This window comes from Bos grunniens, chromosome 15, assembly GCF_055505025.1.
Source record: "Bos grunniens cultivar Pamir isolate PY7600 chromosome 15, Bosgru_T2T1.0, whole genome shotgun sequence".
Taxonomy (NCBI): Eukaryota; Metazoa; Chordata; class Mammalia; order Artiodactyla; family Bovidae; genus Bos; species Bos grunniens.
In genome coordinates this window covers 71,821,153-71,844,861 of record NC_141179.1, presented here as the reverse complement: position 1 = coordinate 71,844,861, position 23,709 = coordinate 71,821,153, and the positions used below count along the sequence as shown (strand labels likewise).

Below are 23,709 nucleotides of genomic sequence, written 5' to 3'. Positions count from 1 at the left end.
AGCACCAAGAGGTGTTCTCGATTTTTCTAAGGATTATGTTAAGTATATACATGCAAGTGTGTCTGTGAGAAGGTGCTGGGGGAGATCTCGTTCACTTGTGCATTTTTTAAAACTTAATTTTATTGAAATATAGTTGCTTAAAATGTTGTGTTAGTTTCTGCTGTACAGCAAAATGAATCACTTAAGTGTATACATCTATCCCCCTTTTTAAAAATTTGCTTTTCATTTAGGTCACCGCAGAGCACCGAGTATAGTTCCCTTCGCTGTATAGTAGGTTCTTATTAGTTATTTTTTTAATGCATAGTAGTGCATACCTGTGAGCCTCAGTCTCCCAATTCGCCCCCCTCTGTCCTTTCCCCCCTTTGTATCCATAAGTGTACTCTTTATATCTGTGTCTCTATTTCTGCTTTACAAATAAATTTGTCTGTATTATTTTTCTAGATTCCACATTTAAGCAAGATTATATTATATTTTATTTTCTCCTTCTGATTTCACTCTCTGTCCATATCTCTTCAAATGACACTTCAAATGACACATTCCGTTTTATGTCTAATATTCCATTGTGTGTATGTGTGTATATTTTATATATATATATATATATATATATAATATCTTATTATCCATTCCTCTATTGATAGACATTAAGTTGCTTTCATATCCTGGCTATTATGAACAGTGCTACAGTGAACACTGGGGTGCATGTATCTTTTTGGAATTTACTTTCTCCGGGTATATGCCCAGGAGTGGGATTGCTAGGTCATGTAGTGGTTCTGTTTTTAGTGTTTTGAGGACCATTCATACTCTTCTCCATAGTGGCTTAATCAATTTACATTCCCACCAACAGTGGTGATAGGGAGGTGGATTCCCCTTTTCTTCAAACCCTCTCCAGAATTTATTATTTGTAGATTTTTTGATGATGGCCATTTTGGTTGATGTGAGTTGATACCTCATTGCAGTTTTGATTTTCATTTCTCTAATAATTAGCAATGTTGCACATATTTTCGTGTGTTTGTTGGCCATCTGTATGTCTTCTTTGGAGAAATGTCTATGTAGATCTTCTGCCCATTTTTTGATTGGGTTGTTATTTTTTGGTATTGAGCTGTTTGTGTACTTTGGAGATTAATCCCTTGTTGGTTGCTGTTTACTAGTATGTTCTCCCATTTTGAGACAAAAGAGGCAAGAATACACAATGGAGAAAAGACAGACTCTTCAGTAATTGGTGCTGGGAAAACTGGACAATTTCATGTAAAAGAATGAAAGTAAAACACTCCCTATCACCACGCACAGAAATCAACTCACAATGGATCAAAGACCTAGATATAACGCCAGACACTGTAAAACTCTTAGAGGAAAACATAAACAGACACTCTTTGACATAAATTGCAGCAAGATCTTTTTTGTTCCACCTCCTAGGGTAATTAAAATTTAAAAAATAAACAAATAAGATCTAATTAATCTTAAAATCTATTACAGAGCAAAGGAAACCATAAGCAAAACAAGAAGACAAGCCTCAGAATGGGAGAGAATAACTCTCATGCACTTTTGACATCAGACGTAGAGCAGAAATCAAATCTGCCTTCTTCACTTAACCTTTGCATCTACAGTATCAATATCATTGGTAGATGCTGATGTAGCAACAGCAAATAACCTGACATTCCAACTCTCCACATGTAATGTAAGGACCAGGGAAAAACCATACTTTCCTAGGCTCCAGCATTTTCCAAAGATGATGTAACTAGGTTCTGAGTCATGTTAAATTAAGCCACTGAATTCTTTCCCTCTCTATATCTGACCAGCTTCACAAGAATAACATGAGGCCATGCTGTTTTCAGAACACTGTTGAGAGACGCACAGTAAGTGGTTTAATTTTTAGGCTCTTTTCTCTGACTTTGAAATGGTTGAGACACTTGGATTGTAAAAATGTGTTTTGTAAAAAATACTGAAGATATAAATGCATGCACAGATGTATGTTTATATATATATACACACATACATATGTGTGTGTTATGTCATATATATTGTATGACATGTGTATAATATGTATAAATAATTTCACATTCAGCTCCTGAAAAATCTGCTCAGAGTGATGGTCTGCTAGAGTAGGACCTTCAGAATTATTGACTGAATAAATATCCTTTGACACTTATTCATTCATTTATATTTTAACCAATATTTAACCAGTAAAGTTAGATGCCTATGGTCTGAAATATAAAAGTTGCATAAGTTATTTAAAAACCATAGTCCTGTTTTTATCTATGAAATGAATTTAATAAAAACAAACACTTGAGAACGAAATACATTTATATATGTACATTGGTTAGTCCATTGTCAGACACAGAGTAGTTTGTGGGGAAAAAAAGAAAGAAAGAAAAGTCAGCGTGCAATAGTAGCTGCAGTGGCAACAAAACCCAAACAAAAATTCCCCTGGAGTATTGTCAGTGTGGTGTAAGACATAGAAATGCGTGTGCGTCCATGGGAAGATGCTGGGGAGAGTGGAGGTCAGAGGGGGCTGAGTCTGAAGGGTGAATGCAGAGTTCATGTAGGAAGGATGGAGGGTGGGCAGAAGAGGGCTTGTTAAAAGGCTGCAGGACAAAGGACACCACCGAAGCCAAGCACTGACATCTGAACTGAAATATGCGGGCAGACACAGACCTGAGATCCACAGATTAAGCAAAGATCCACAGATTAAGCAACACAACGAGCACTTAGAGTGATTAACAGTAACCAGGGCAGCAAGAGTGCCATTGGGCATATTTTCGAGGGTGTCACATTAAACAGGAAGTCTAGTGTCAGATATGGACAGGATCAGAGATCTATAGCACTGAGCCTGCTGTGGAGGAGAGAAGTCTTATATTCATACATAAGCTACTGAATTAATTTCTATAATACTTAGTATGCACTGCTACAAAATTCTGGATTAGAAGTACTTTTCCCTCACTTCATACATTCCCATAACATTCCCCTAGATTACTTTCAGGATTCCTAAAAATAAAATGAAAAGCAACCACAACAATATAACCCCAAAGCATATTGTGTCTAAGTCTTTGTTTAGTAATGCACTTCCTATTATCTCCACCGCAGCTGTGGAGTTGGATATTACTATCACCATTTCACAGGGAGAAAGTGAGGCTCAGAAAATAAATGTGCCAATGTAAGTTTATTCTGCTTAGTGAGTCACAGACAAGGGGTTTGAAGAATCCTGGGTCCGCGTCCCTCAGCCTCCTTCCTTGAAATGCACAATGACTAGGGTCAGAGTAGGGACACCATGCAAAAGAAAGGGTGACCAGCATCTTTCAGTTCAGAGCCACTGTGCTCAAAGAAGATGGTGGAAGGACCACGGGAGGGTGGGAAGGCAGGAGAGGGCATGTGAAAGGCAGTTAGAAGATAGTCCGAGAAAATGAAAGTAATATACCCAAGGTTACACATCCAGAACCTCAGTACTTACTAAGCTCCATCCATGCCGGGCTCAAGGAGCATGAGACCTCAGGGCCTTCTTTGACCCTGAAAGCTGCAGACCCTACAGGCTGACACAACCTCAACAAGTTGAAGGGAACAATGTCTATTCAGTTGAACAGCAAGTTTAACAAATACAGAGTCAAAAATGTATGAGACGTTTTTTGATTGGGTCGTTTATTTTTCTGGAGTTGAGCTGTAGGAGTTGCTTGTATATTTTTGAGATTAGTTGTTTGTCAGTTGCTTCATTTGCTATTATTTTCTCCCATTCTGAAGGCTGTCTTTTCACCTTGCTAATAGTTTCCTTTGATGTGCAGAAGCTTTTAAGGTTAATTAGGTCCCATTTGTTTATTTTTGCTTTTATTTCCAATATTCTGGGAGGTGGATCATAGAGGATCCTGCTGTGATGTATGTCAGAGAGTGTTTTGCCTATGTTCTCCTCTAGGAGTTTTATAGTTTCTGGTCTTACGTTTAGATCTTTAATCCATTTTGAGTTTATTTTTGTGTATGGTGTTAGAAAGTGTTGTAGTTTCATTCTTTTACAAGTGGTTGACCATATTTCCCAGCACCACTTGTTAAAGAGATTGTCTTTAATCCATTGTATATTCTTGCCTCCTTTGTCAAAGATAAGGTGTCCATATGTGCGTGGATTTATCTCTGGGCTTTCTATTTTGTTCCATTGATCAATATTTCTGTCTTTGTGCCAGTACCATACTGTCTTGATAACTGTGGCTTTGTAGTAGAGCCTGAAGTCAAGTAGGTTGATTCCTCCAGTTACATTCTTCTTTCTCAAGATCGCTTTGGCTATTCGAGGTTTTTTGTATTTCCATACAAATTGTGAAATTATTTGTTCTAGTTCTGTGAAGAATACTGTTGGTAGCTTGATAGGGATTGCGTTGAATCTATAAATTGCTTTGGGTAGTATACTCATTTTCACTATATTGATTCTTCCAATCCATGAACATGGTATATTTCTCCATCTATTAGTGTCCTCTTTGATTTCTTTCACCAGTGTTTTATAGTTTTCTATATATAGGTCTTTAGTTTCTTTAGGTAGATATATTCCTAAGTATTTTATTCTTTCTGTTGCAATGGTGAATGGAATTGTTTCCTTAATTTCTCTTTCTGTTTTCTCATTATTAGTGTATAGGAATGCAAGGGATTTCTGTGTGTTGATTTTATATCCTGCAACTTTACTATAGTCATTGATTAGTTCTAGTAATTTTCTGGTGGAGTCTTTAGGGTTTTCTATGTAGAGGATCATGTCATCTGCAAATAGTGAGAGTTTTACTTCTTCTTTTCCAATTTGGATTCCTTTTATTTCTTTTTCTGCTCTGATTGCTGTGGCCAAAACTTCCAAAATTATGTTGAATAGTAATGGTGAAAGTGGGCACCCTTGTCTTGTTCCTGACTTTAGAGGAAATGCTTTCAGTTTTTCACCATTGAGGATAAGGTTTGCTGTGGGTTTGTCATATATAGCTTTTATTATGTTGAGGTATGTTCCTTCTATTCCTGCTTTCTGGAGAGTTTTTATCATAAATGGGGGTTGAATTTTGTCAAAGGCTTTCTCTGCATCTATTGAGATAATCATATGGTTTTTATTTTTCAATTTGTTAATGTGGTGTATTACATTGATTGATTTGCGGATATTGAAGAATCCTTGCATCCCTGGGATAAAGCCCACTTGATCATGGTGTATGATCTTTTTAATGTGTTGTTGGATTCTGATTGCTAGAATTTTGTTAAGGATTTTTGCATCTATGTTCATCAGTGATACTGGCCTGTAGTTTTCTTTTTTTTGTGGCATCTTTGTCAGGTTTTGGTATTAGGGTGATGGTGGCCTCATAGAATGAGTTTGGAAGTTTACCTTCCTCTGCAATTTTCTGGAAGAGTTTGAGCAGGATAGGTGTTAGCTGTTCTCTACATTTTTGGTAGAATTCAGCTGTGAAGCCGTCTGGACCGGGGCTTTTGTTTGCTGGAAGATTTTTGATTACAGTTTCAATTTCCGTGCTTGTGATGGGTCTGCTAAGATTTTCTATTTCTTCCTGGTCGAGTTTTGGAAAGTTGTACTTTTCTAAGAATTTGTCCATTTCTTCCACATTGTCCATTTTATTGGCATATAATTGCTGATAGTAGTCTCTTATGATCCTTTGTATTTCTGTGTTGTCTGTTGTGATCTCTCCATTTTCGTTTCTAATTTTGTTGATTTGATTTTTCTCCCTTTGTTTCTTGATGAGTCTGGCTAATGGTTTGTCAATTTTATTTATCCTTTCAAAGAACCAGCTTTTGGTTTTGTTGATTTTTGCTATGGTCTCTTTTGTTTCTTTTGCATTTATTTCTGCTCTAATTTTTAAGATTTCTTTCCTTCTACTAACCCTGGGGTTCTTCATTTCTTACTTTTCTAGTTGCTTTAGGTGTAGAGTTAGGTTATTTATTTGACTTTTTTCTTGTTTCTTGAGGTGTGCCTGTATTGCTATGAACTTTCCCCTTAGGACTGCTTTTACCGTGTCCCACAGGTTTTGGGTTGTTGTGTTTTCATTTTCATTCGTTTCTATGCAAATTTTGATTTCTTTTTTGATTTCTTCTGTGATTTGTTGGTTATTCAGCAGCGTGTTGTTCAGCCTCCATATGTTGGGATTTTTAATAGTTTTTCTCCTGTAATTGAGATCTAATCTTACTGCATTGTGGTCAGAAAAAATGCTTGGAATGATTTCTATTTTTTTAAATTTACCAAGGCTAGCTTTATGGCCCAGGATGTGATCTATCCTGGAGAAGGTTCCATCCAAAGAAGACATACAGATGGCTAACAAACACATGAAAAGATGCTCAGCATTACTCATTATCAGAGAAATGCAAATCAAAACCACTATGAGGTACCATTTCACACCAGTCAGAATGGTTGCGATCCAAAAGTCTACAAATAATAAATGCTGGAGAGGGTGTGGAGAAAAGGGAACCCTCTTACACTGTTGGTGGGAATGCAAACTAGTACAGCCACTATGGAGAACAGTGTGGAGATTCCTTAAAAAACTGGAACTAGAACTGCCTTATGATCCAGCAATCCCACTGCTGGGCATACACACTGAGGAAACCAGAAGGGAAAGAGACACGTGTACCCCAATGTTCATCACAGCACTGTTTATAATAGCCAGGACATGGAAGCAACCTAGATGCCCATCAGCAGATGAATGGATAAGAAAGCTGTGGTACATACACACAATGGAGTATTACTCAGCCATTAAAAAGAATACATTTGAATCAGTTCTAATGAAGTGGATGAAACTGGAGCCTATTATACAGAGTGAAGTAAGCCAGAAGGAAAAACATAAATACAGTATACTAACGCATATATATGGAATTTAGAAAGATGGTAACAATAACCCGGTGTACGAGACAGCAAAAGAGACACTGATGTATAGAACAGTCTTATGGACTCTGTGGGAGAGGGAGAGGGTGGGAAGATTTGGGAGAATGGCATTTAAACATGTAAAATATCATGTAAGAAATGAGTTGCCAGTCCAGGTTCGATGCACGATACTGGATGCTTGGGGCTAGTGCACTGGGACGACCCAGAGGGATGGTATGGGGAGGGAGGAGGAAGGAGGGTTCAGGATGGGGAACACATGTATACCTCATTTTTATATTTGGCAAAACTAATACAATTATGTAAAGTTTAAAAATAAAATAAAATTAAAAAAAAATGTATGAGACAAGGATACTTATGTCTCTAGGAAAATAATCCTTAGCTTTCTGAGTCTTCTATCCCTGTCCTTTGTTGGCATTTTATTTTTACATTATTTTTTTTGTATTTTTAATTGAAATATAGTTGCTTTACATTGTTGTGTTACTTTCTACTGATCAATGAAGTGAATCAACTATATGTATACATATATCCTCTCTCTCTTAGACCTACTACCCACCCTCTCCCATCCTACCCATCTAGGTCATCATGCATTTCCTTGTAATTATCCCTGGATACTTCCTGGAGGAGAAAGTCTTTAAGAAATGTACTTTCTTAAGCATATACTTCTCCAGAAGCAGCAGTCATTTAACTGGGAATACTTGAACTGCAATATTTTTGTATGCAAAGTACCATACTTAGAGCCTTTTTGTGCAATGTCTTTGTTTTAAGTTTCTTCCATGACCAATTAAGAAGAAACCAGTATCCCAGGGAATAGCATTCATCAGGAGGCTAACTGTTCTATTGCCTTGTTTGAACAAGGATGATTCAGAGAAGCCTCTATACAGTACATCTGCTGGTTTCCTTACCCCTTAGAAATAGCTCAGGGTAATTGGCTGTTTATTATATAACAGCTAGTACCTAAATATTTATCACACACTATCTCATTTAATACTCTCAATAGTTCATGGAGAAGTTTCTATGATTTTTATCTACATTGAAATGATGCTGAAATTAAGGTTTGGGAAGTGAAAATAATTTATCCAAGATTGCTCATTTAGTTTCAGAGGCAGAATTCCAAGCTGTCTTGTGACTTCTAAGCCCCTATCCTTGATAAAAAAATATCAGGTCAAAAAGGAACTCTTTTCAGTGCTGTGTTCTTCATTTTCTGAACTGGCCTTTTATTCACACCACCAGTTCTGTATCTTGCTACTTACTATTCTCTTTTCTTTCTTCCCCCTTTCTGGATTTTTTTTTTTCTTTTTGAAACATATTTCCAAGTTATTAAAGTCAAGACCAGATTAGCCTACTAGGTAAAAAGTAAATGACATATCCTCACCTCCCCGTCCAAGTGCCATAGCTTCTTTAAAGCCCTCCCAAATTATCACATTCATAGGCGGTTTCTTTTTTTTTAATTAATTTATTTTTTAATTGAAGGATGATTGCTTTACAGAATTTTGTTGTTTTTCTGTCAAATCTCTGTCATAGACCTTTGCCCCACCTTTATAGGGCTCTTAACACAAGAATGTCATTTCTTTTATGAAAGCTGTGTTGTGAGTATCTGGTAGGCAGTAACAAGATATGACCCATACTGATGGTCACATCTATAGGATTGGTATCTAGGAGATTCTCTCCTCAGTGAAGACAAGGCCAACCAGGGCACAGTGAAAGTAAGGCAGAACATTTGTTCAGGTAGCCTGGGAAATGTGGAGGAAAAGGCAAAACATTCCCAGTTGGGTGGGTGACTGGGAAGAGCAGTGATGAGGAAGGAAGCAGAGGTTGTTAGGCCAGAGGCTGGAGACCAAGGACTGGCACATGGTCCATGCACTGCGTGGAGGTTGCCCGAGCAGAGACACAGCTGGAAGTGGAGTCCATAGAAGAAGAGGATAGGAAGGGGGTCTAAAGAAGAGAAAGCCCAGAAGGGAATTATGAAGATCCTAGATGGAGACATTGTCAGACTTAATGCAGGTTGGGAGTAGTTTAAGGCTGCCTGAAACAGAGGTAGATCCCAGTCTGAAGCCTTTCTCTAGCACATAAGAAATGCGAGCTGTGGTCAACTCAGTCTCATCTGAGAAAACTTTCTCTGCTTCACCACCATTCCCCAGCAGGAACAGAATCCCAGGTGAATTGAGGGCCAACCTGGGCTTCCCCAGCTCTAAACCTAACTCAGTTTCTTCAATGCTAGTCTGTGAACTTAAAGGACTTTCTAATTATCTATTAACACACACACACACACACACATACACACACACACATGGCTTCCCCAGTGGCTCAGCAGTAAAGAATCTGCCTGTAGTGCAGGGGACCTGGGTTTGATCCCTGGGTCAGGAAGTTCCCCTGGAGAAGGAAAAGGCAACACTTAGTATTCTTGCCTGGAAAATCCCAAGGACAGAGAAGCCTGGTGGGCTACAGCCCATAGTGTCACAAAGAGTCAGATAGGACTGAGTGACTAAACTACCAGTATTCTGGCCTGGGGATTCCTATGGACAGAGGAACCTGGTGGGCTACAACCCATGGGGTCGCAAGAGTCAGATACAACTGAGCAACTAAACAGCAACAACATATACACATGTACATACATATGCATATATATGTGTGTGTATATATATATATATATATATATATATATATATATATATCAGATCAGATCAGTCGCTCAGTCGTGTCTGACTCTTTGCGACCCCATGAATCGCAGCACGCCAGGCCTCCCTGTCCATCACCAACTCCTGGAGTTCACTCAGACTCACGTCCATCGAGTCAGTGATGCCATCCAGCCATCTCAGCCTCTGCCGTCCCCTTCTCCTCCTGCCCCCAATCCCTCCCAGCATCAGAGACTTTTCCAATAAGTCAACTCTTTGCATGAGGTGGCCAAAGTATTGGAGTTTCAGCTTTAGCATCATTCCTTCCAAAGAAATCCCAGGGCTGATCTCCTTTAGAATGGACTGGTTGCATCTCCTTGCAGTCCAAGGGATTCTCAAGAGTCTTCTCCAACACCACAGTTCAAAAGCATCAATTCTTCGGTGCTCAGCCTTCTTCACAGTCCAACTCTCACATCCATACATGACCACAGGAAAAACCATAGCCTTGACTAAACAAACCTTTGTTGGCAAAGTAATGTCTCTGCTTTTGAATATGCTATCTAGGTTGGACATAACTTTCCTTCCAAGGAGTAAGCGTCTTTTAATTTCATGGCTGCAGTCACCATCTGCAGTGATTTTGGAGCCCCCCCAAATAAAGTCTGACACTGTTTCCACTGTTTCCCCATCTATTTTCCATGAAGTGGTGTATATATATATATACATACACACACACACACACACAGACACACACACACACACACACACACATGTACTTGCAAGCATGAAAATAGGTAAAGTGTGCACAAAAGTCTTTAATGAAATGTTGTCCTGTTTTGCTTTGGTTGAGGATGAGCTGATAATGCACCAATGGAATCACATCTGCTCTGCATATCTTTACCCACAAATACTTCTATTAGACTTTAAATTCAGAGACTAAGCTCTTTAATGTTTGTTAAGATCCAGTGTTTGTTTCTGCTTTCTTTTCTGTTGCTATTGTTTGAATTTGTTTGTTTTGATTTTGTTTCTAACATTTTCAACTTCTCTGCATGATGTCTGGGGTGTCTAGTAGAAAGCAATAATAAAAATAATAGCTACCACTGAAGGCTTCTTTGCCACGCGTCAGATTCTACGGTAAGTGCTTTACCTGTATGATGGTTTTTCATCCTTACAATGTCCCTAAGAGGTTGATACTATTGTTCTACTGATTTTACAGATGAAGGAAATAAGATACTTGGAGGAACAGAAGTAGATATTTGTAGTAGCTCTCATTAGCAAATGAGAAAATTAAGGCATCTAGAGATCAAATAATGAGCTAAATTACATAGTGAGTGGTAGAGTTTAGATTCAAAACCAGATATTCCCCTTTCAAGTATTTTTAAGAATTTCCCAAACATTGGCATTTCTCCTTCTATGATAATAAGGCTATGAAAACATTGCCAGCCAGAGATTTTATAGGTAGATATTCCATCTTTGCATGTGCCTAAATAAGATCATGGAGAAGGCAATGGCACCCCACTCCAGTATTCTTGCCTGGAAAATCCCATGGACAGAGGAGCCTGGTGGGCTGCAGTCCATGGGGTCGCTAAGAGTCGGACACGGCTGAGCGACTTCCCTTTCACTTTTCCCTTTCATGCATTGGAGAAATAAATGGCAACCACTCCAGTGTTATTGCCTGGAGAATCCCAGGGATGGGGGAGCCTGGTGGGCTTCCGTCTATGGGGTCGCACAGGGTCAGACATGACTGAAGCGACTTAGCAGCAGCAGCAAATAAGATCAAACACTTAAAATGTTTGTGTATGAGGCTCTCTTTGAAAGATAGTCCATCTCTCTTCCAATATTTGCTGACAAATATTTTTTCTTAGTTAGTGTGTCTTAAATACTTTAAAGATTTACTTGGGTGAAATATTTGCCCAAGACAGTCTTCCCTAGTGGCTCAGATGGTAAAAGAGTCTGCCTGCGGTACTGGAGACCTGGGTTTGATCCCTGGGTCAGGAAGATTGGCTGGAGAATGGAATGGAAACCCATTTTAGTATTCTTGCCTGGAAAGTTCCATGGATGGAGGAGCCTGGCGAAGTCCAGTCTGTGGGATTGCACAGAGTCAGACACACCAGAGCGAGTAACACACACACACTCTCTGAAAAGCAAATTTTCTCTGTGTTTGGATTCCTTGCCCGGGCTGAAGGCTTTTATTTTGATTTTTATTGTTGAGTCACTAAATCATGTCCAACTCGTCGAGACCCCATGAACTATAACCTTCCAGTCTTCTCTGTCTATGGGGTTTCCCAGGCAGGAATACTGGAGTGGTTTGCCATTTCCTTCTCCAGGGGATCTTCCCGACCCAGGGAATGAACCCACATCTCTTGCTTGGCAGGCAGATTGTTTTCCACTGAGTTATTTGGGAAGCACTTTTGTCAATTACAAGAGATTATTATTCTGGATACACTAAATCCTAGACCAGGAATCAATAACCATTTTCAGTAAGAGTCTTGTAGCAGTTTCCTATTGTTGCTGTAACTCAAAAACTTAGTGGCTTGATTTTACACTAATTTATTAAAGTTCTGGAGGTCCGAAATCTGAAATCAGTCTCACTTGGCTTTAAACCAAGATGTAAGAAGTCCTGCTTTTACTCTGGAGGCCCTAGAGGAGAATCCAATTTTCAGTTTCTAGAAACTGCCTGAATTCTTTGGCTTACTGTCCCTTCCTTCATCTTCAAAGCTAGCGGTATAGAATCTATTTTCCTCTTGACTTCTCCTTCCATTCTTACATCTTCTGACTCTGATCCTCTCTAAGAGCCCTTGTTATCCTTAAACATACATGCAAAGTTAACAAAGTCACCCGTTCTGGAAATTGGAATGTGGACATCTTTCAGGGGCCCTTTTTCTGTTCACTGCAGGCCAGATAGTAAATAGTTCAGATTTTGCATGTCAGACAGTTTCTGTGGCTACTACTCAACTCAGCCATAGGTCATTTACAAACAAACGGGCATGGCTGTGATCCAATAAAACTATTCACCAAAAGAGGCAATGATCCAGATTTGGCCCAGGGACTATATTCCGAAAGCCTCAGCCTAGACATGTAGCGTCTTATATGGATGCTCCTAAAAGATATTTCTGATAATGTTTCACTAAGTAAATAATTAAATATATACACAGATTGGTCAATCAATACATGAATCAATGATTGGGAGGAAGTCCTTAGATTTTTGAGTTTGGTGTTCTAAGGAAAAACTCCTAGGAATTTTACTCACTCACTCATTTTTGAATAGCTCCTAAATCCTGACCTCAATATGAAATTAACTCTCACTCTGTAAGTCTCCTTCCTCTTACCCTAGAGCCTATATAAATACATTTATGCGCATGAAAAGTAGGAAATCACTATTGAGTTCCTTTTACTCTTCGCATCATATAGAGCTACATTGGAGATAAAAATGCCCATTGATATAAGACCAACTGTGCATTTCTCTAAAGTCATGAAAGAAGAAAAAGGCAAGAAGAAATTATGAGATTGATATTAATAAGTTTGCTATGATTTTATCTGTAAAACTCAGAAGAATTAAAGAGTTTGGAACACAGAGCAGAGACATCATAGAAGAAATGTGTGCATCCCATCTTCTTGCCTCCTAGTAACCAAACGAAGTCTCAGTGTTCCAAGTAAAGTAGAGCATCTCTGTCATCTATGCTCATCATTTTTTGATCCTTGCCATGTGAATAGATTCATGATCTGACATTTGCTATTCTAGTCACAATAGCTCTTGTCTAAGCAATTCAATTTTCAGTGTCTCATGAATTTAATACCTGCTCTATTATCAAAAGACTTGTAATAACTTATGCTGCCATGCTTTTTCCAAATTTCCTGTTCATCTTAACCTTTCCACCCCTCCATGTGGATGTACAGGATTGTTTGTGAGAAGGCAGGCTTATCCAACATACTTTCATCAAGTGTCACTATGTGCTAGAGTTACAATGTGACCAGATTTCAAGATCTCAAATGTGTCAGAAAGCTGAGTTTCTGCTGGATTTAGACCAAAACATAGGAAGCAACAGCAATGTACATGTGTGTAATCTGAGCCCTTTGAGAGACTGTCCCAGTGGAAAATGTTATTATCTTCTTTTCCCTTGACTCCCCAAAGCTATTTCTTTTAGTCATGGCAGCACCACCTAAAACCATAAGCAAACTCCCCATCTCTTACTCTTTCAAAACCAGTGCTTCTTTGACTAAATTGCCAAGTTTCAGAATTGCACTTGAGACACATTCCACCTCAGCAATTTTCAGGCAACTGAGATCTACCTTGAGCCCCACGAATATGTACAAATCCTCTGACTTGGATGGCCAACGTCTTTAGCTTTTGATTGTGCTAGAACATGCCCCATCAGGCAGATACTGCAAAGAGAACTGTGGGATTTAATTTCCAGGAATAGATATGGCAGAATGAATTATCTTGCATATCTAGAAGCCAAATTATGTTCTCAGTCCATGAAGTAATCCCTTTGTCTTCCCACAGAATCGATCCAGAAATATTAACCAGTAATCGCAGAAAGTTCATTCTATACCTTGTCTAGTTCAGTGTCACTTTAGCTCAAGACCACTTTAAATGTATATGTGTGTATGTATATATGACTACACACTAAAAATAGATACAAATAATAATTATAGAACAATATACTTATTAAGTTCAAAATTATAATTCTTCGATCAAAGAACAAAATTTGAAATCAGCTTTGACATCTAATTATTACCATTTTGTCTTGGCTAGAAATCAGAAAGGAAGTATGAGTTCACATGAATTAGAAATGTGGTAATGAAACTTTTCTTAAGACTTTACAATACAATTTTAAGATTTTCTTTTATAAGTACAGTAGTCCAATGGGGAAGGAGATGGCAACCCACTCCAGTATTCTTGCCTGGAGAATCCCATGGACAGAGGAGCCTGGTGGGCTATAGTCCATGGGATTGCAAGAATCAGACGTGAGTTAGCAACTAAACCACCACCACCGCAGTAGTCCAAAAGGGCTCCCAAAAAGAGTAGTAGAAAAGTCTCCTTCCCTCCCTTCCTCCTCTCTTCCTTCCTTCCTCCTTTCCTTCCTTTATTCTTGCCTGCCCTCCTTTCTTCTTTCTTTAACGTATTGTTGGCTACAATGTGCCAGTCTTCACTAATAATTCAAAATTACATTAACATCATTGAACTTTTTACAATTGCTTGTGTTCCTTATTAAAAGTAAAAGTCATAAAAAACACCTAAGAGTTAATACAAAGCCCAAAATGTCTGTTAATATGATGGCACTATGGATTGTTGTGTGTTTATTTATTTTTGCATAACTGACTCTGATGCCATTAAAAGAGCAATCACGGAGCTGATGTGCTTAAATCTTTTCAGCATTTGATTGAACATGACATACTTTCACTAGGGGACTGTGTTCACTTGCTCAGAGTTGAATTTAAAAATGAAGAAAAGTGCAGGGTAACAAACTTGCAAACTGGATTCACTTTTAAATATGTTTAAATATAGGTGCAGAAATGACAGGAGTCATTTTATTATAAAGTCTGACGTGTGCCCTCAAATACAATTCAGCTTAACATAAAATTAACACATTGGTGGCTTACATTATGCTAAAATTTTGTCATTAAATATAATTATTTAATATTATAAAATAATAATAAGTATAATTGATTATAGTCTTCCCAGGTGATGCTGCGTAAAGAACATGCCTGCCAATCCAGAAGGCTTAATAGATGTGGATTTGATCCCTGGGTTGGGAAGATCCCCTGGGGGAAGATATGGCAACCCACTCCAGTATTATTGTCTGGAGAATCCCATGGACAGAGGAGTCTGGCTAACTACCATCCATAGAGTCTCAAAGAGTCGGACACAACTGAAGCAACTTAGCATGCATACATACATAATTGATTATATCCATAGATTTGCAGTACATTTTCATACTGAATATTGTAAATAAAACAACTTTTCTCTTATTTTTTGTTATACCTAGGATGACCAGCTGTCTGATTTGCCTGGGACTTCAGAGCAGTGGGTGTTCCAGGGACATGGAAATTTTAGCACTGAACCTGGTAAATTCTGGCCCAAACAGGACAAGCTGGTCACTCTAGTTATACCACTGAACCGTGTTTTAGAAATCACAGTGCTAAGTTCTGTGTCCTTAGTAAGCCTATAATTAATGGCAACAGCTTCACTTTGTCCATTGGGTTCCAGTTCTGGCTAGATCCAGTTACAATGATCTCAGGAGGCTTTTTAATGTACTGATGTTTAGGTCCACACAAGAACAATTACATTAGAGTCAGTACATTCGAAAAGCTCCCAGGTGGTTCTAAGTACAGCAGAGCTGACAACTCCTCAGAACACCAGTCCACAGAATCAGGCAGAATAACAGCAAAATGGAGACATAAGCCCTGCTCAGGGATGACTGGATTAAACCTACAGGGCTCTTTCTGTGAACCTGCCCAGTGGTAGGAGGAGGCAGGTACTAGTTTTCTTTATAAAGCTTGCTACTCTCCTTCTATCCAACTCCTCTCCATGTAACAGTCTTGTACATTAATGAGATCTGAATTTTGTAAACTGTTCTATGAACTGAGAATTCAAGATTTGAGATTTTAAGGATTAAAGTGAAGTGAAAGTGAAAGCCTCTCAGGTGTGTCCGACTCTTTGCAACCCCATGAACTGTATAGTCCACGGAATTCTCCAGACCAGAATACTGGAGTGGGTAGCCTTTCCCTTCTCCAGGGGATCTTCCCAACCCAGGGATTGAACCCAGGTCTCCCACATTGCGGGTGGATTCTGATAGCTTACGGTGAATGGTATCAATTTGTGATCTTCAAAGAAGATTTAGCTTTGGGACCAGGGACCAGGCTTGATCACTCAAGAGCTTTTGTATAGCAGAGTTTTATTAAAGTGAAAAGAGGGCAGAGAAGGCTTCTGACACAGACATCAGAAGGGGCACGGAGAGTGACCCCCAAGCTAGTTTTAGCAAGCTGTTTTATCTGTTAGAAAGCTATTAATCAGATAAGACAGACACCTCAAGACTGACAGAGTTTCACCAGGCCCCTCTCCCACAATATGCATTTTTGAGATAGGATGGCATGAGGTGTATTATCCCCCAGCCAGAAAACATTTGATATGAATACTGGTTTGTTGAGCTATTATTAGCCCAAAAGTTAGTCTTAGGAAGAAGCATTTGAAGAAAGGCAAATTCCAAAGCAAATACATAGTTTCATTAACATAGCTTAAGAAAAATAAAGCATTTCCATAGAGAGTTTGTTTCCTCCTGCTGCTTAAGGGAGAGGAAAAAAATTGTCTTGACACTGGCAGCCTATTTCCTCCATGTGGAAATCCCTGGCCTTCCTGCCTGTTACCCTCTCAGTTCTTTACCAGCTGAGTCACCAGGGAAGCCCACCAACACTGGAGTGGTTAGCCTGTCCCTTTTCCAGGGGATCTTCCTGACCCAGGAATCCAACCAGGGTCTCCTGCATTGCAGGTGGATTCTTTACCAGCTGAGCTACCAGGGGAGCCCCATTAAGGATTAAAATAAATAGACATAACATTTTCAGAGAGAGAAAAAAAAAAAAGATTGTGACTTATTTAACTCTGTAGTTGTTAACTCTTATTTAACATGTAGTGCCAAGCACAGAATATTCAACGTATTTGTCAAATCACAGAATTTTCCCTTTTCTAATTTCCTTTAATAAAAGAAATGAGAGTCTTCACCCAAATAATTCATTTATTTAACTAACAGTCATCAAGCATTTATTATCTTGTGCCTTTTGGTCCAGCCTTCATGGATGCACAGACTTAGAGGAAATACTAAATTCTTCAGACAAATCAACACAACACTGAAAAGCAATTTCCCTCCAATTAAAAAGAAAAGCTCAAAAAATATTAACATAAATAAAGCAAGACCTACCTATACAAATGATCAGACAATTATTTAAATGTGATAAGTGCTCTAATTTGCCAGAGTAGCTCCTTATTGAATATTATTAAATTTTATATTATATAAATTATGTGCCAGACACTTCTAAACACATTTGTATATAAATGTAGTTACTCCATGCTACAAACTCATGACTTGGGTAATATTGTACTCAACTTCATTTCATAGTCAAGGAAAGGAGGAGCATAAAGAAGTTAATTAAATTGCTAAAGCCTCAGAGTTAGTAAGTAGAAGGACTGAGTTTCAGAGACAGTCTTGCTCTGGAGCCTGTGTTCTTAATCCCTCCTTTATACTACCTCTGTCAGAGTGGAAAATGGCAGAAACCTACACTGGAAGCTGTTCTATGGCTTTATATAAGGGAAGGGGATATAAGATTGCAGGTTTCATATACTCTCCTTGATCAGGTTTAAAGATTCTCCCTGGTGAACAGGAAAGGGAATGTAAACCCAGACTTGGGCACCCATTCATTTCATTAGTAAAGACTCTTGAACATGATGTAACCCCAATTCTATGTGTACATAAGAAAACAGAATTTGAAGTATCAGAAAATATAGTTAAGTATTCTGAATCCTGCAGATGAAAATACAAAAGACAGAGAGAAAAGAAGAGTGAAAGAGAGGGACAGAGAGGTATAACTGTGGAAGGAATAATAGTCTAATGTGTTTTATTTGGATAAACTCAGTAAAAGTTTCATCTCACCCCCCTCTGCCAAGTGCTCCTGGGAAAGTCAAAGCGCCCATGGGCATGTTTCATGAATGGTTCTAACCCACCTACAGTTGCCATGAAACCTGAACCCTGTTTTTCCTTATTTTTTTCCCTAGCTTTACATCCCCCCCACTCCCAAATCTTCTTAAAGAAATTTACTGGCACTCTATGCCTTTTAAAAAGCCAATGTGCATGCCATACTGTCTGTCTTTAGAGTCACCAAACTTGTTGAGTGTCAACACAGCGTTGAGTTCATTCAGATGTAGGGAGAAGGGTTGTCTACCTGATTCTGTGACATATTTTGTCTCTTTGGACAGAATCAGTCCTGCACGTGCCCAGAACTTTCATGTCTTTACTAAAAATTGCTTCCATTAGATTTTTCTCTGAATTCTCTTTCTCCATTGGGAACCAAAAACCAGCCCAAGGTACCTGGCAGGTATCCAGCTCTTTCGTCCAATTACACTCTTTTATTTTCCCGGTCATAGAAAAAAAATATGCATTTGAAAGGATTTCTAAAAATTCTTTTGTGGTCTGGATGGGAACGGGATAGGAATAGAGGGAGTTTATATTAATGGGAGAGAGAAAGAGGGTGCCAGTTCAAAATTGCTTGTTATAAAAGTACAGAAGTAGTAACATAGAGAAGAGATAAATCAGGAATCTTGCTGGTTTTCAGGTAGACATAAAGGGAAATTAGTGTGACATAATACTACATTTCTTGTATTTTCAACTTACTCCAATTTCCTATTTCTTCAACAAAACTCTGTGAGAAAGGCATAAAAAGGTAATATTATCACCTTAATACAAATTAGAAATTTAGATCCATTTGCTGGTCATCTCATTTAAGTCCCCTTGGTAAATATATAGCAGATCTTGTATTAAACAATGCCCAATCTTTTTGAATATTGAACTGGAAATGCCAGAAGTTAATATTTTCTATTGCAGACCGTGTCAGCCAGCAAATTGCAGTGCTCACTATCTAAAGCATTAAAACTCAGGCAGAATGTTTGCTGATAATTTATAAGAATTCTTTCTTAAAAGACTCTGGACAGAATGTTAGTCAGCAAATAAGTACAAGAACCTACTTTAGTCTCCAGGAATGAAATGAGAAATTTAGAGGGCTATTGAGTTTGCTGAAATTTCAAAATGGATCAGCAGAAAGTTATTTTGTTCCAGGCATTCTCAGTTGCTTGCACTACCCTTGGATATATAATGTTCTATGCACTTTCTCATCTACAATCTGGCCCTTTGTGAATGAAGCACACAGGCATATAATGAAAACCAAAAAGTCCAGTTGGCTTCAGGACTGTGTCAATATAACCTTAAATTTTAATTTGGAGAAGACTCCATTGAAGCAGGGGAATGAGAACTGCAGTGTTCATGTGGGACTTGATTCACTGAACAAAGCAATTTGTCTCCCATGTGTGTGGAACATATGGGTTTTTCTATAGTGAAGCAGAGATGTTAATCAAAATTTTGTAAGGAGAGTCACAATGAAATGAAGAGCTTCCCTCGTTTCAGAGCTCTTTCAAGTACTTTGAATACATGTCAGAATTTGCCAAGGCAAAAGGGAATCTTTGCTGAATTATAGTCATCAATTTCCAATGTGTTTTAAGATACTGTTTGGAAACAGAAAGAACATTCCATAAATTAAAACAGACTCCCTATAAGTCAAAACAGAATCTTTGTCCATCAAAGTAAATTCCTATCTCTTTACACTAGTTTTAGATTATGATTGTGGTCAAAGAGAGTATGATTAAGGGAAGAAGTATTTATTTCACATTTTACATTTTCTGGAGAATACATTCCAGAGAATACATCCCACCCCCACTATGGTGTGGAAAATCCTGCAACATCATTAGAACATTTTGAAGGAAACTTTAAAGAAAAAAATGAAAACCATTGCTTCTATTTTCTCTTAGAAAAAGCATTATTTTGTTCCAGTTTCACATTAGATCTTTCCACATTACGTTCATATACACTATATTATAAGTCTGCTCCTTGTTTTAAAAAAATAATCTCTCATGAGATTATTTGATGCAGTTTCTGTAACATTGATACAGTTTCTGTATCAATGGTAGTTTTCAAAGCATCACGTCACAGTATTTTTAATATGGATGTAACATAATTTAAAATCTGAACACAACATAGCTTTTGATATAACTTTACTAGCAATTATTTCACATTTTCCATATAACCTTTTTCTAAAAGCAGAGTGGGCGATAAGTTTCCCTTTTTCAGAAAGAAATGATTAAGATCAGAAAGGAACAAATAAAAGAGAGGCCCAAAACAAAACAATAGGAAAGATCAGTGAAGCCAACAGCTGGTTTTTGAAAAGATAAATGAAATGTATAAGTCTAGATAGCTTCATTATGGAAAAAGAAGACCCAAATAAATAAGAAAAGAAAGACAAGAAGTTGCAACCGATGCCACAGAGGTACTAACCATCATAAGAGAATACTATGAACAGTTATATGCCAACAAATTGGACAACCTAGAGGAGACATATACCTAACTAGAAATGTATACTCTTCCAAGACTGAGTCAAGAAGAAATAGATAATCTGAACAGACTGTTTCTTAGTGTTTAAATTGAATCAGTAATCAAAAATCTTTCAACAAACAAAAGTCTAGGTCTTTTGTTTGTTGTCAAAGGGGAATTTGAAGAAACATATAAAGAGTTAATGAATATTGTTCTCAAACTATTACAGAAAAATTGAAGAGGATGGAATACTCCTAAATTTATTCTATGAGGTCTCCATTACCCAGAGAGCAAATCCAGAGAAATGCACTACCCTCACAAAAAAAATTACAGACCAATATCCCTAATGAATATAGATATAGATCTCCTCAGCAAAATATCAGCAAACCTAATTTAACAATATATGAAAAGAATATACATATAAACACACACACACACACACACACATATTGCACACATATATATGTAAAGGGCTTCCCAGGTGGCGATAGTGGTAAAGAACCTGCATGCCAATCCAGGAGAGGTAGGAGATGTGAGTTTGATCCCTGGGTTGGGAAAATCCCTGGAGAAGGAAATGGCCAACCACCAGTATTCTTGTCTGGAAAATTCCATGGACAGAGGAGCGTGGCAGGCTACAGTCTAAGGGATTGCAAAGAGTCGGGCATAACTGAGCTCACACACACACATACACACACACATATATGTAAAGAGTCTCACACCATGGTCAAGTGGGATTTATTCCAGCAGTGCAAGGATAGTTCAATATATGCAAAAGAGTTAATGTAATATACCATGTTGACAAAAAAAGATAAAAATAAAATGACTCTCTCAATAGATGCAGAAAAAGTATTTGACAAAATCTCACACTTACTCACCTCCACTTGCTTTTTTCATAGTGATACCTCCTAAGGCTCACTTAACTTTGCATTCCAGGATGTCTGGCTCTAGGTTATTTGAGTCACTGAACTTTTCTGTGTAGTTCTGTGTATTCTTGCCCTTCTTCTTAATATCTTTTGCTTCTGTTTGTTCCATGCCATTTCTGTCCTTTATTGTGCCCATCTTTGATGAAATGTTCCCTTGGTATATCTAATCTTCCTGAAGAGATCTCTGGTTTCCCATTCTATTTTTTCCCCTCTATTTCTTTGCATTGTTCACTTAAAAAGGCTTTCTTATCTTTCCTTGCTATTCTTTGGAACTCTGCATTCAGATGAGTATATCTTTCCTTTGCCTTTCACTTCTCTTTTCTTTCCTTAGCTTATTTGTAAGGCCTCCTCGGACAATCACTTTGCCTTGTCGCATTTCTTTTTCCTGGGGATGATTTTGATCACTACCTCCTGTACAGTGTTAGGAACTTTCAACCATACTTCTTTAGGCACTCTGTCAGCTCTAATCCCTTGAATCAATTTGTCACTTCCACTGTATAATTGTAAGGAATTTAATTTAGGTCATACCTGAATGGCCTAGTGGTTTTCCTTACTTTCTTCAATTTAAGTCTGAATTTTGCAATAAGGATTCATGATCTGAGCCACAGTCAGCTCCCAGTCTTGATTTTGCTGACTGTGTAGAGCTTCTCCATCTTTGACTGCAAAGAATATGATCAATCTGATTTCAGTATTGACCATCTGGTGATGTCCATGCATAGAGTCATCTCTTGTTTTGTTGGAAGAACGTGTTTGCAATGACCAGTGTGTTCTCTTGGCAAAACTCTCTTGGCCTTTGCCTGGCTTCATTTTGTACTTCAAGGCCAAACTTGCCTGTTACTCCAAGTATCTTTTGACTTCCTAATTTGTATTCCAGTCCCCTATGATTAAAAGGACATTTTTTTTTTTTTTTTGGTGTTAGCTCTAGAAGGTCTTGTAGGTCTTCATAGAACCATTCAACTTCATCTTCTTTGGCATTAGTGGTTGCAACATAGACTTGGATTACTGTGATATTGAATTGTTTGCCTTGGAAGTGAACTGAGACCATTCTGTCATTTTTGAGGTAGGACCAAAGTAGTGCATTTAGGACTTTTTTGAGGGCTTCTGCATTTCTTCTAAGGGACTTTTGCCCACAGTAGTAGATATAATGGTCATCTGAATTAAATTTGCCCATTCCCATCGATGTTAGTTCATTGATTCCTAAAATGTTGATGTTCACTCTTGCCATCTCCTGTTTAACTACTTCCAATTTACCTTGATTCATGGACCTAACATTCCAGGTTCCTATGCAATATTGTTCTTTACCACAGCAGACTTTACTTTCACCACCAGACATCTGCAACTGGGCATTGGAAGAAAAGCTACAACAAATCTAGACAGCATATTAAAAAGCAGAGACATTACTTTGCTGTCAAAGGTCCATCTAGTTAAAGCTGTGCTTTTGTATATGTGAGAGTTGGACCATAAAGAAGGCTGAATGCTGAAAAATTGATGCTTTTGAACTATGGTGCTGGAGAAGACTCTTGAGAGTCCCTTGGACTGTAAGATCAAACCAGTTAATCCTAAAGGAAATCAACCCTAAATACTCATTGGAAGGACTAATGCTGAAGCTGAAGCTTCAATACCCGGGCTACCTGATGTGAATAGCCAGCTAATTGGAAAACACCCTGATGCCAGGAAAGGTTGAAGGGAGGAGAAGGGGATGACAGAGGAAGAGATGGTTGGATGTATCATTGACTCAATGGACATGAGTTTGACAAAGTGTCATTTACTCAATGGACATGAGTTTCAGCAAGCTCTGGGAGAAGTACAGGGAAGGTTGGGGTGCTGCAGTCCATGGGGTTACAAAGAGATGGACACGATTGAGTGACTGAATAGCAACAAAATTCATATATACCTTATATCTCAACAGAGTTTTTATAGAGGAAACATATCTCAAGATAATAACAGCCATTTATAACAAACTAGCAGCTAACATCACACTCAGTGCTGAAAAAACTTCCTCTAAAATCAGGAGCAAGACAAGGATGTTCACTATTTCCATTTCTATTTAATATCATATTGAAACTCTTAGCCACAGAAACAAAACAAGAAAAAGAAGTAATAAGGCATCCAAATTAGAAGAGAAGTATTAAAACTGTCACTATTTGCAACTGATATGATTATATATATATATATATATATATATATATATATATAAAATCTGCACCAAAAACCTCCTAGAACTAGGA

At 38.1% G+C, this 23,709-nt stretch overlaps 1 protein-coding gene across 3 annotated transcripts in view; it reads left to right on the top strand.

Annotated features, from left to right (window-relative positions):
• LRRC4C (leucine rich repeat containing 4C) overlaps positions 1-23,709 on the top strand; it is a 1,485,185-nt gene that overhangs the window by 589,330 nt on the left and 872,146 nt on the right. The window lies entirely within an intron of this gene.